Here is a 13,882-nt window from a genome sequence, read left to right as displayed (position 1 = left end):
TTTAAAAGTTCAGCATATTTTACACAAGAGAGGACACAAAACCTGGAAAGCAGTTAGGAAGGAAACATATTAAACTAGAACTTTTCTGTATTTTATTTTCAAATGAACCCTAATCAATTTTGAAATAGAATTATGGTTTCTATGAAATACAGAAAAAGAAAAAAAATCACATTTATTGACACATGGCTACTTAGACTAAACAGTTTTTGGAGGAATTTGGTTTTTTGCTTAGTTTTTATTTATTTTGCTGCTGTTTGCTTGTTTTTGTCCTTGTTAATTGCCTTGGGATATTTTGTTTCTTCCTACAACTTGAAGTCTTGGTGTGGTTCTTTTAAATGCCTATAAACTTTGAAAAAGTGTAAATTAATCCCCATTTAAAAGCACATGAAGCATTTTCTCCTGTCAAATAAGTAAGGATAATTATGTGTTTAAGATAACTCCTAAAATGTAAGGGAGTTGTAAGCAGAAAAGGAAAATTTCCTCCTTCAAATTATTACAGAGAAATATTGTATGTTTAAGACCTTAAAAAGAAATGTGTTTATTCCAGAGATAAAAAAGACTCAAAGAGAAAAGAGAACTTTTAAGAACAATCATTTGTTTTCCTATGGGTCACACAGCCTATGTGACTAAACTGCTCAGTTTTTTGTTTTGGCTCAGGTTTGCAATGTAGAAAGCTTTAGATAAGGAAGGGAGTCGTTTATTTTATTAACTTGCTAAAAATGGATGTTTCCAGAGTCAGTTTGTGAGTAAATTAAACTATACCACACTAGCCCCTATTGACACATGTACAAAAAATGGTCAATAACATTCATCACACTACACTAACACTGCCTTTTGCATTTTTTTGACCCTAAAATCATTTGGTTAAAAGATAATGAACAATTTTGTTTAGTCCCCATTTTGCACAAAGTGCAAAATGAAGCACAGGTTATTTGGAGGAAGACTGTATAATTCAAGAAAAGACAAGGAAATGTTATTTTTCACAAATTATAAAAAGCAACAAAAGATTATTGGAAATATTATTTAAAGTGGAAGTAATAATAAGAAAACTTGGTACTTGAAATCCACATCTTCGAAGTATGTAAATGATTTTAATTCAAAATGCATCAGTTACAACATCAAGCTGCACGGTGTTAATTCGATTTTAGCTACATAACATCTAAGCTTTTTAAGACTAAAAGAATTTTTCTATCTAGAAAGCAAATTATTTTTGTTTGCTTATTTAAAATTTTATTCCTGATGATAAGATTAATTGCTTTTACTCTTGTTTCTAGTTAGGATTTTCTTTTTCTTTTTTTTTTTTTTCCAGAAATATTTTCTCAAATATTTCAAAGTGCTGAAGAGGGGATCCTGCTATGATTTTTTTATATTTATGTTTAAAAATTTTATGCATATACTATTTCACGAAAATCTCATCACCAAAATACTCCTCAAAAGCACTTCATCTGTCTTTGTAACACAAATCAGTTTTACAAAGAAAAGGGACCCAGACTAATAGAATATTATTTTGGTTGTTTGATTAAACTGAGATATAAGTCTAAAAATGATTTCTGATTGTCATGGGTTAACAATCTAGACAGAGTCTGGGTCCACTCCCCTCTCCAGAAAACACTCCCAAATTTTTAAGAGTTACTATTAACACAACTTAACTTCCATTCTTAAAAAAAATAACCTGAAAAGTACTTGGTTAGGCATTTACATGGTAAATTCTTGAATAAAATGTTTATGATGATCCTTTCATTTCTAAAATGTGTTTACAAATTGTGTAGGAAACAAACATTAATGTTATTTCTAAATTGCTTTGAAATGAGGTTCATGAAGTCCTTCCCCATCTTCCTCTTCCTCCCCGCCCCTCCCCCCGCCCCTCCCCTTTCTCCCCCCCCTTTTTGTTCCTCCATTTTTCCTCCTACTCCCGACACTGTCCATTCCTTTCCTCCTCCCCCTTTCCCTGTACCTTCTTTTTAATTTTTCTTTTTTCTTTGTTACTTCTCTTCCCCTTTTTATTATTCTCCAGCTCCTCTGCCCCCCGAGCCATTTCTTTCCTCTTTTTAATCAATATACCTATCCCAACTTTCTATACTTTTCTTCGCTCTTTCCCTTTTCCTTCTTCCTGTCCCTCTACCATTAACCTGCTGTCATTCAAACTGTTACTTCTGGTGAAGTGAAAGGCTATAGCGATGCTTGGATTATCTCATACACCAAAAAGACACCCCGAAAAGCTTGTTACATTTTTGAGGTGAGCATCTTTGTGATTCAGACCACAGAGCTCTGGGCTCTGTCAGCATTTTTTGTCTGAAAGTTCACTGGACACTTTTACTTCTTTGTATCATTTTTCTGCCTTATGTTGCTTGTAAACGATTTTGTTATTAGCATTTTATGTATCAAATCCTGAGGGCAAAGACTGTATATCACCCAAGGCGTCCCACACAATGCTGACAGGTGTCCAAAAATATATATTAAATAAGTATCTTTTGATGCTCTCGATGAAGACATGGTCAGTGCAATCAAATAAAATGCTGTGTTGTCTGTAAGGGCTTTTTCTTTTTGTCTTTTCTCTTCTTTTCTTTTCTTTCTTCTTTCTTTCTTTCTTTTTTTTTTTTTAATTTTTGTAAATACAATACTCTGCAATGATCAGATTGAATACAGGTAGATGAAACCACTCAAAAGGCTGATTGGTCTACATCAAAAACAGCAACCAAGGGGTATCTCTCGGCCGGTCACTCCCTAGTCTTGTACCCACGACCGTCCTGTGCCACATGTCTCCCTCCAGATAAGCATCACCTTCCCGTTCTGTCTGGTAAGTAGCCTTGGAGTTCTTCTCAACTCAAAGCTTTAGGCGGTCAGTGTCAACCGTCAGAATTAGTTGGCACAACCCTCTGCTATCCTTATCGCCCTGGATGCCATCCGACCAGATGACAACTCAAGGAATGGTCCGCATGCACCTCTTGCTGACAGATCTCTCAGGATCTTCTTTCTAGGAAGGTACCTAGCACCCCATCAACCATCTGAACATTTATTATGTTGTATGTCATCCAGAGCACAAGTGTCACCCCCAGACAGCCTTCCATCTCAGTGATTCCCAGGATGTCTGATATACAGCCACCTGCCATAATACGTGTTGACTGAAGACCCACCTATCAATAAAGCTATGAACACTCAAGAAGAAGGCAAACCGATTTTTTATCACAGGCTGAATTAAAATCAAATTTAAGCAGGTCGTGAAAATAGCAAAGTGCTTTGTTTTGTTTTTAATTTGTAATACTCATTACTAGCAAGAATGTAGGGAAATAAAACATTCCATGTGGCTGTGTGGGACAACAATTTTAAGGCAACAAAAACCTTGCCATTTCATATTGTTTGACTTAGAAGTTGCACTTTTTAAAAGTTTATTTATTTTGAGAGAGAGAGAGAGAATGTGCATGCACATGTGAGCTGGGGAAGGTCAGAGAGAGGGAGAGAGAGAATCCTAAGCAGGCTCCATGGCTGATGTGGGCTTGAACCCACAGACTGAGATCGCAGAGCCTGATATGAGGCTTGAACCCACACACTGAGATCGTGACCTGAGCCAAAACCAAAAGTTGGACGCCCAACCGACTGAGCCACCCAGGCGCCCTGAGAAGTTGCACTTTTGAGAAATGTTTCGACCAAAAAGCCAGTACGTGAAACATTTTATTCATCCTTAAAAAACAATGAGATTCTGATCCCAGCTACCACATAGATGAACCTTGAAAACATTATGCTAAGTAAAATAAGCCAGGCAAAAAGGACAAATATATTATTCTACTTCTAGGAGATACCTAAAATAGTAAAGTTCATAGAGGCAGAAAGTAGGATTGTAGTGACCAGGGGTTAGGGGGAGTTAATGTTGAATGGGTACAGAGTTTCAACTTGAGAGGCTGAAAAAGTTTTTGAGATGGATACTGTGATAGTTGTATGACAATGTAAATGTGCTTAATGCTACTGAATTTTACACTTAAAAATGGCTAATTAGGGGGACCTGTGTAGGGCTCCCGATGGTTAAGCATCTGCCTCTTGATGTTGACTGGGGTCAAGATCTCACAGTTCATGGGATTGAGCCCTGGGTGGGGCTCTGTGCTCAGCACGGATCCGCTTGGGATTCTCTCTCTCTCTCTCTCTCTCTCTCTCCCTCTCAAAATAAATAAATAAACATTTAAACTTGGCTAAAGTTATAAATTTTGTTATGTATATTTTACTATGACTTTTAAAGGCAAAAAATTTTAAGCCTTTCAAAATTAAAAAGAAAAAAACAAAACCCTGAACAAATATGTTATTTGCCACTGTCAAGGAAAAAACAAACAAACAAAAAACTGTTAGCAATATAAATGCTTACAAATAGGGAGATCTTCGAACAACTTCCAACCTAGCCAGATGGTAAAATATGATGTAGCCATTAAAAATCGTGTCCAAAAGGGGTTTAGAAAACTTGGGTGAAGGTTATTTTAAAAAATGCGTATCACACAATTTAGCATTTGTTCTCATATAGTCTGTATGATTGGAACCATCTTAATAACAATGATGAAAGCTACATGAACATAAAAGACGAGAAATCACCTTACAGAAACTCTTGCACGTGGCTACACAGAGATGTGCACCAGAATATTCATAGCAGCATTGTTTATAATACTAAAACCTAGAAATCCTACAAATGTGCATCTACAGGAGAATGGATAAGCAAAACAGTATAGTCGAACAATGGAATTTGGGGCCAATAACAGTGAAGGAACTTCTGCAACGGGGGTGAACTTCCCAATTCTGACCAACCAACAAACAAAAACAAAAACCTGGAGACTGATGAACATGCACAGCATGGCTCCATTTATAGAAGTTCAAAACTATGCAAAACTAACAACGTGTTATTTAGGGATGCGTCCAGAAGAGGTTAAACTTTAAAGAAAAGAAAGAGACCTGCAATCACCAGGCAGCTTTTAAACCACCCTGGAGCCCTCTCCCAAGCCTTGGACCAAATGGAAACAATAAAGGTTTTTGCAGTGAAAAAAGAAAAAAAAAAGAAAAAAAAAAAAGGAAGGAAGGAAAGGGAGAGAGAGAAAGCTAGAAAGCAAGAAAAGAAAGAGAAAAGAAAGGGAGAGAGGGAAGAAAGCTAGAAAGCAAGAAAAGCAAGAGAAGAAGAAAGGAAAGAAAGAAAGGAAAGAAAGAAAGAAAGAAACCAAAATCCATTGAAATAATAAAAAGTCTGGAAACCCGTGTTGATAGTAAGTCTCTGGTTTTGAGATTAGTGGATTTCTTTCTATTCCTGTCTTTGTTTCTCTCTCCCTCTCTTTCTCCCTCCCTGTTTCTCTCTCTCGACTCTGCTATATTTTTCAAGATTTCTAGGCTATTATATTTTTATAACAAACTTAAAAAAAAAAGGCAAATGGATGCTCAAGTGAATCACCCCAAAATACCTTTACAAACCAAACGGGATAGTTTGGGTTCATCTGCTGTTTCCAGGTTGGATGCAGCCAGAAATTCTCCTTCCATTAGTAACCAAGGTTGAGGGTTAACTGCCACTCACCCTGATCAATCGCGGATGTGGCTTGACTTTAGCTAAAGGTCTGATTAATTATACATGCATTCCTAATAAACTGAGATGGTACAAGCACCCCAATTCACACCTGCCCGGTCCGTCCCAGTTCTTACAGACACATCACTCCTTTTAACTCCCGGGCATGAATATTTTTGTTTTCGTGTGCACTCACCGGACACCTCGAAGGACGAAGCCCAATTCTTCCGCATCGGTCTGGGAGTTTCTCGTTGTGAGATCATGTCCTTCGACGCACTGGAAACCTCAGGGCAGGATCCATGTTGTTTCCTTTGTCTAAGTGAGTGGTTTCCATTATTTTCACCAACTAAGATCTCCTTTGTTAGTTTTCCATGAGCCCAATGCTTTTGAAAAAATGTTGCCTATCAACAAATTCCATTGATCAGGTGGTAATAGATTGTTCTCGTACTGAGCGGCTAAGCAGAACTTCTACACACGTGGCGAGAAGTTACACTCTTCCCACCAAAAGTAAAGGGACTTGGAACTGGACTTTGTCCATACAGCCTTGCCGGGAGCAAATGTCTGATTTAGATGCCCTAACTGACTGAAAATAGTTTATGGATACCACTGTGCCCATCGCCCTTTCCTTCCTTCCTTCTTAGATCCTGGATCTGGGGAGGCTGGGCTTCGAGAGAGAAACATTCCTCAGGACCAGCTTTCAGCTCCAGGAGAAGAGCAGAAGAGACGAGAACAGGGAGAGGACATTGCAAAACGTGGGGAACGCCCGAGGTGGGTAACTTCATGGCTTTTACTCTATAGGTCAGTTGTGCCACAGACAGGCAGCAAAAACAGGATTCCAACCTCAGTGTCTTAGACCCCCGAGTCTTTGCTCCTACACCAGTGCAGCGTTTCAAAATGCTAGTGCATGGGGCGCCTGGCTGGCTCAGTCTGTGGAGCATGCAACCCTTGATCTCAGGGTTGTAAATTCGAGCCCCACATGAGGTGTCAAGATGACTTAAAAATAAAATATTTTTGATTGTTTAAACATTTTTGTTTGTTAGTGTATATATTTTAAAATTTTTAATGTTATTTGTTTTGGAGAGACAAAACACTAGCAGGGGAGGGGCAGAGAGGGGGGGGGGTAACACAGAATCAGAAGCAGGCTCCAGGCTCCGAGCTGTCAACACAGAGCCCGACGCGGGGCTCGAACTCACAAACCGTGAGATCATCACCCGAGCCGAAGTCGGGCGTTTAACCGACTGAGCCACCCAGGCACCCCGCTAACATTCCTTAATTAAAAAAATAAAATAGAGGCTAAGCATCTGACTTTGACTCAGGTGATGATCTCACGACATGTCCCCCCTAAAAAACTTCCTTCCACATCCCATCCTATATACAGAAATTAACTCAATCATACACTTAAATGTAATCATGTAGGTCAACCATAAAACCAAAAGCTATAAGGCTTCTAGGAGAAAACCTTTGTGACCTTGAGTTAGGCGAAGATATCTTAGATATGCCACCAAAACCAAACTTCATAAAAAGCCAAATCGATAAATTGGACTTCATCAAAATTTCAAAAAGAAAGAAAGAAAAAAAAAACCCTCTTGGCTCTAGAAGGTAACTCTTTTTTTTTTTTTTTAATGTTTATTTATTTTTGAGAGACAGAGAGAGACAGCGGGAGAGGGCAGAGAGAGAGAGAGAGGGAGACCCAGAATCTGAAGCAGGCTCCAGGCTCCGAGCTGTCCGCACAGAGCCCGACGCGGGGCTCGAACTCACAGACTGTGAGATCACGACCTGAGCCGAAGTCGGACGCTTCACCGACTGAGCCCCCCAGCCGCCCCTCTAGAAGGTAACTCTTAAGGCAGTGAAAAGAACAGCCACAGACTGGGAGGAAAAATTTATAAATCATGTATCTCACAAAGGACTTGTACCCAAAATACACAAAGAACTCTCAAAACGCAATAACAAGAACACAAACAACCCTCTACCCCCAGAATGGGAGAAAAAATTGAACAGACATTTCACCAAAGAAGAGGTACAGGTGGCAGATAAGCCCATGAAAAGACAACATCATTAGAGCAGCGCAAGTTAAAATCACAGAGATACCGCTACGTACCGATGAGAATGGCTCAAATTAAAAAGCCTCACTGTATCTACTTTTGGCAAGATTGCAGAGAAACCAGAGCTTTCTTACAGCTGATGGAAATGAAACATGTAACAATCACTTCAGGAAAACAGTTTGTCAGTTTCTTTCCTTCTCTTTCTTTCTTTCTTTCTTTCTTCTTTCTCTTTCTTTCTTTCTTTCTTTCTTTCTTTCTTTCTTTCTCTTTCTTCCTTCCTTCCTTCCTTCCTTCCTTCCTTCCTTCCTTCCTTCCATTCTTCCTTTCTTTTTAAATGTTTATTTATCTTTGAGAGAGAGAGAGAGACAGAGCACGAGCAGGGGAGGGGCAGAGAAGGCAGATTCTTAAAAAGTTCAACACGGGGCGCCTGGGTGGCTCAGTCGGTTAAGCATCCGACTTTGGCTCAGGTCATGGTCTTGCGGTCCGTGAGTTCGAGCCCTGCGTCGGGCTCTGTGCTGACAGCTCAGAGCCTGGAGCCTGTTTCAGATTCTGTGACTCCCTCTCTCTGACCCTTCCCCGTTCATGCTCTGTCTCCCTCTGTCTCAAAAATAAATAAACGTTAAAAAAAAAAAAAAAAAAAAGTTCAACACAACCCCAATCCTTGGTATTCACCGAAGAAAAAAAGAAAGCATCTATCCACATAACAACTTGGCCACAGATATTCACAGCAGCTTTATTTGTAATAGCCCAAAACTTGAAACAACGTAAATGTCCATCAACAGGTGAATGGATAAACTGTGATCTATCCATATGACGGAAGAATATTACTCAGCAATAAAAAAAGAACAGACAACTGATCGTCCTTCAATTACATCTCAAAATAAGTACGCTGAATGAAAGGAGCCAGATGAAAAAAGAATACATACTATATAATTCCATTTGTACAAAGTTTTAGGAGATGCAAACTAATCTATAGCGACAGAAAGCGGATCAGCGGTTGGAAGAGGGGTGAGCACGAGAGAGAGAGTTCAAGGAAATTGGGGGGTGGGGGGGTGATAGGTATGTTCACTACACCCAATGTGGGGCTCAAACTCACAACCCGGAGATTGAGTGTGGCATTCCCTTCCAACTGAGCCAGCCAGGCGCCCTGGTGTTTATTACTTTAACTGTAGTGACAATTTAACGGGAGAAGATGTATTTCAAAACGTCAAATTGTGCCCCTTGGTTTTTCTAGGTTTTTTCTTTTTCTTTCTTAAAGTTTACGTGTTCATTTTGAGAGACAGAGCAAGAGTGTGTGTGCAAGCGTGAGCGAGAGAGCAGGGGAGGGGCAGAGAGGAAGGGAGAGAATCCTAAGCAGGCTCTGTGCTGATATCTAGGAGCCCAACTCGGGCTCAATCTCACAAACCGTGAGATCATGACCTCGCTAAAATCAGGAGTTGGGCGGTTACCTGACCGAGCCACCCAGGCACTCCAAGATTTTTTATTTTTAATTAATCTATACGTTCAACATGGGGCTTGAACTCACAACTGCGAGATCAAGACTCACATGCTCCACTGACGAAGCCAGCCAGGCACCCCTCACACTGTGCACTTTATTTATTTATTTATTTTTAATGTTTATTTATTTCTGAGACAGAAAGAGACAGAGCATGAACAGGGGAGGGTCAGAGAGAGAGGGAGACACAGAATCTGAAACAGGCTCCGGGCTCTGAGCTGTCAGCACAGAGCCCGATGCGGGGCTCGAACCCACGGACCGCGAGATCATGACCTGGGCTGAAGTCGGACGCTCAACCGACTGAGCCACCCAGGCGCCCCTGTGCACTTTAAATTAAATATATGCAGTTAATTATGTGTCAGTTATACCTGGATAGCACTGGGGCGAATTGGAAAATGAGCATTTTTCATCATCATCGTGAGAATGGGTTCAAGCAAGAATCATCAATGGTTGTTAAATAAATCTGAGGGTGGGGAAAGTCTAATGAGGAAGGAGATATTAGATTCCTTATTAGTTATAAAGAGGAAAATAGAGGGGCGCCTGGGTGGCTCAATCGGTTACATGCCTGACTTCAGCTCAGGTCATGATCTCACGGCTTGTGAGTTTGAGCCCCGTGTCAGGCTCTGTGCTGACAGCCTGGAACCTGCTTCAGATTCTGTGTCTCTTCTCTGCCCCTCTCCTGCTCACACTCTGTCTCTCTCTCTCTCTCTCTCTCTCTCTCAAAAATAAATAAACATTTAAAAAAATTTCTTTTAAAAGAGGAAAATCGTAACTATACAGCGTGAAAATCTCCATCACTCATGGGCAGGTAGACATCTTGATCCTCTAAGTGCAATCCCTTAGCAAGGACACGCTTTAAAATTTTTTTATGTTCATTTGTTTGTTTTTGAGAGACAGATGAGAGCAAGTGGGGAAGGGGCAGAGAGAGAGAGGGAGAGAGAATCCCAAGCAGGGATCCCACACTGTCACCACAGAGCCTGATGCGGGGCTCGAACTCACAAATCGTTGACATCATGACCTGAGCGGACACCAAGAGTCGGTTGCTTAACTGACTGAGCCACCCAGACACCCCAAAAGGACACACTTTAAATTGTATAGTATGCTGACCACCATGCATAACCCGAATTTCATCTGGAAGAGAGATCAGACAAAGCCAAATTAAGAAACGTTCAATAACACAACGAATTTGTACTCTCAGAAATGTCAGTATCATGAAAGACAAAGAAAGGCTGAGAAATTGAAGGAAAATAAAGAGACATGACAATGAAATGCGATACATGATCCTGGGGTGAATCTGACAACGAAGGGAAAATAAAATACCCCAGAAGACACTATTGGGACAATTGAAAAAATTGCAATATGGACTATATGCTTTAAACCAATGTTAAACTTGTTGAATCTCATGATTTACTTATTGCGGTTATGTGTGCGAATATCCTTGTTCTTAGGAAATACACGTGGAATTATTAAGTGGTAAAGGAACATGACATGTATAACCTATGTTCACACGTTCAGAAGAAAAATAATGGAATGATACCACAAAAGTGGCAAATTGCTAAAAGTGGATGAATCTGTGGGTATATTGGAGTTGTCTGTATTATTTTTGCAACTTCCAGCACAGAGCCCGACTGGGGCTCAATCCCACAACCCTGGGACCGTGACCTGAGCCAAAACCAAGAGTGGGACACTCAACTAACTGAGCCCCGGTTTTAAATTATTTCAAAATAAAAGCTTTAAAAAAAATCTCCAGGGTCATTACATCAGAGTCTTTGGGAATGGCGCTGAGGCATTGGGATTTTTTTTTTTTTTCTTTTAAGTAGGCACCACACCCAACATGGGGCTCGAACTCACAGCCCTGAGATCAAGAGTCGCATACCCTATGAACTCAGCCAGCCAGGCACCCCGAGGTACTGGGGTTTTAAAAAGCTTTCCAGGCCAGGGTGCCAGATTTGGCAAATAACAGGGCAGGATGTGCAGTTAAGTTTTGTAGAAAATATATCTGAGAGAGAGAGAGAGAGTGCAAGTGGAGGAGAGGGGCAAAGGGAGAGACAGAATCTTAGTCTCCATGCTCAGTGCAAAGCCCAACATCGGACTCAATCCCGTGACCCTGGGATCATGATCTGAGCTGAAATCAAGAGTCGGAGGCTCAACCCTATGAGCCACTCAAGCTCCCCAAATCTGAATTTCAGATAAACAACAATTTAAAAACTTATTTTAGGTGGGGTGCGCGGGTGGCTCAGTTGGTCAAGCGTCTCACTCTTGGTTTTGGCTCAGGTCGTGATCTCACGGTTCAAGCCCCGCATCGGGCTCTGTGCTGACAGCGCAGAGCCTGGAGGCTGCTTGGGATTCTGTCTCCCTCTCTCTGCCCCTCCCCTGCTTGCTCTCTTTCAAAAATAAATAATAAATAAACATTAAAAAAATTAAAAACAACAAGAAACCACTTTTGTGTGTGTGTGTGTGTGTGTGTGTGTGTGTGTGTGTAAGTATGTCCCAAGCAGTATTTTCTGCCTAAAAAGCAAGTACAGGCTTGGAATCCAACTCATTTTGATGTCTGTACTCTGCTGGATCTTTGTGGAATATCAGCGAAATTACTTGCTTTGCCTGTCTTCAGGATGCAAAATCATCTCAGTTCTCACTCTTGCAGAGGGAAGGGGACTGAGATGAGCATAAGTAGATATGAAATGGCCAGAGTTTACGGCCATGAAAAGAAATGCTTCGTGAATCTGGTTGGTCTCTGTGACCAATAGCGTAAAGCTGGTGGGATGGCATGTCATTTGTGAGTTTCACCTAGGCTGTCATTTTAAGTGCGTGACTTTGCTCTGGGGGAAGAAGCGCAGAGAGGTCCACACGGGGAGGCGCTGAAGCCTTCCGTCTACAGTCGCTGCAACAAGCTTGGAAGGTGTTGGAAGGTGATCTACGGCCCCAGGGTTCTGGGGGTGTCAGCGACTCGACTGACAGCTGACCTCAACTTTATGAAAGACCCTCAGCTAGAACCACCCAACTAAGCCACCGCCAGAGTCCTGATCCTCAGAAACGGTGAGAGGTCAACGGTCTGTGGCTTTGAACTGTTAAAGTTTGGGGGCGCCTGGCTGGCTGAGTGGGTGGAGCGTGAGACTCTTGATCTCAGGGTTGTTGAGTTTGAGCCCCAGGTTGGGTGTAGAGACTGCTTAAAAATAAAATCTTTAGGGGCGCCTGGGTGGCGCAGTCGGTTAAGCGTCCGACTTCAGCCAGGTCACGATCTCGCGGTCCGTGAGTTCGAGCCCCGCGTCAGGCTCTGGGCTGATGGCTCGGAGCCTAGAGCCTGCTTCCGATTCTGTGTCTCCCTCTCTCTCTGCCCCTCCCCCGTTCATGCTCTGTCTCTCTCTGTCCCAAAAATAAATAAAAAACGTTGAAAAAAAAATAAAAATAAAATCTTTAGGGGCACCTGAGTGACTCAGTCGTTCAAGTGTCCGACTTCGGCTGGTCACGATCTCACGGTCCGTGGGTTCCAACCCCACGTCGGGCTGTCAGCCCGGAGCCTGGAGCCTGCTTCGGATTCTGTGTCTCCCTCTCTCTCGGCCCCTCCCGGACCCGTGCTCAGTCTCTCTCTCTCTCTCTCTCTCTCTCTCTCTTTCTCTCTCTCTCAAAATAAATACATAGATACATAAATAAATAAAAATAAAAAATAAACTGCTAAGGTTTGGAGTAATTTGTTCCCCTGCAAAAGATCAGGAATGTATCAGCATACAAGGTAACACAATGTATCTGCTCAGTAGACATGTTTCCCAAATCAATTCTCTGAGGCAGGAATCATGACATTCCCCATTTTCCAGAAAGCTGATCCGAAGCACCTTTGATTTAGTTGCTCTAAACCACCCTGCTGCTAGCCTAGGCGGGTCTGTCTCCACAGCCCTCACCCCTAACAGGCGGATGTCATGAACCTTCCCTGCGCCAGGCGAAGGGCCGAGTCGGCCTGGATTTGTTATTCCGTCCTACTGAATTCTCGCCATTAGAGTGAGGTGGAGGAGATCTTTCCAGAGAATGCCAGCTGCCAACACTGGCAGGATGCCTTCAGGCGAACCAGACATCAATGCCACACTTGCCCACGGGGTAGGGAGGACCGATTCTGTTTTTGTTTGGGGGGGGGGGCGGCGGCTGTTCGTGTGCTTTTGAAGGAGGCTCTATGCCCCACTGTGGGGCTTGAACTCACCACCCTGAGATCAACCCTGCTGAACCAGCCAGGCGCTCCTGGATTCTCCCGTCTTATCTCCAGTTCCAAGATGGGCAGACGAAAGCTCAACGCGGATAAGGGCTTTGCCCAAAGCCAGACCTCACCTGGGGAGGGGCGGGTGGCTGGAATGCCCCCTTTCCGCCCCACAGGCTACTCCCTAATCTACTTAAAGAAGGGTGTGATTGGTTGGTGGCTGAGGTTATAGACGGCTCGCCCCTCGCCTAGCCCAGGAATGGGTGTGTGTGGGGGGGGGAGGGGGGGAACTCGCTAGGGACCCTGGAAGTTGTCCCCCTGCAGGGAAAACGAAGGGCAGGCCCTCTCTTCTCACCCCCTCACCTCCCTCCCCCCTGGAATGTGCTCCCACCTGGGGCAGAGAAAGGGTCAGGAATGCAGCTTTCTCTGGGAGGCCCAGCCCTTTGGCTTTTCATCCTAAAAACACCTCCAGCTTTTCCCTCTCTTCCTGGGGGCGGTGGGGGGGGGGGGAGAGCCTTGTGTCCCCCCCACCCCCCACCCCCAGTTCTGCCTCTTCGCCGCCGCAGCTCTCCTCCCACTGATTAGGCTGTGACTACTTAAGGGCTGAGCCCTTTTCTTGACCAAGGCAGACAAAAGAGAGC

The sequence above is a fragment of the Neofelis nebulosa genome, chromosome 16 (genome assembly GCF_028018385.1).
Source record: "Neofelis nebulosa isolate mNeoNeb1 chromosome 16, mNeoNeb1.pri, whole genome shotgun sequence".
Classification (NCBI taxonomy): Eukaryota; Metazoa; Chordata; class Mammalia; order Carnivora; family Felidae; genus Neofelis; species Neofelis nebulosa.
This window is presented reverse-complemented; position numbering follows the sequence as displayed.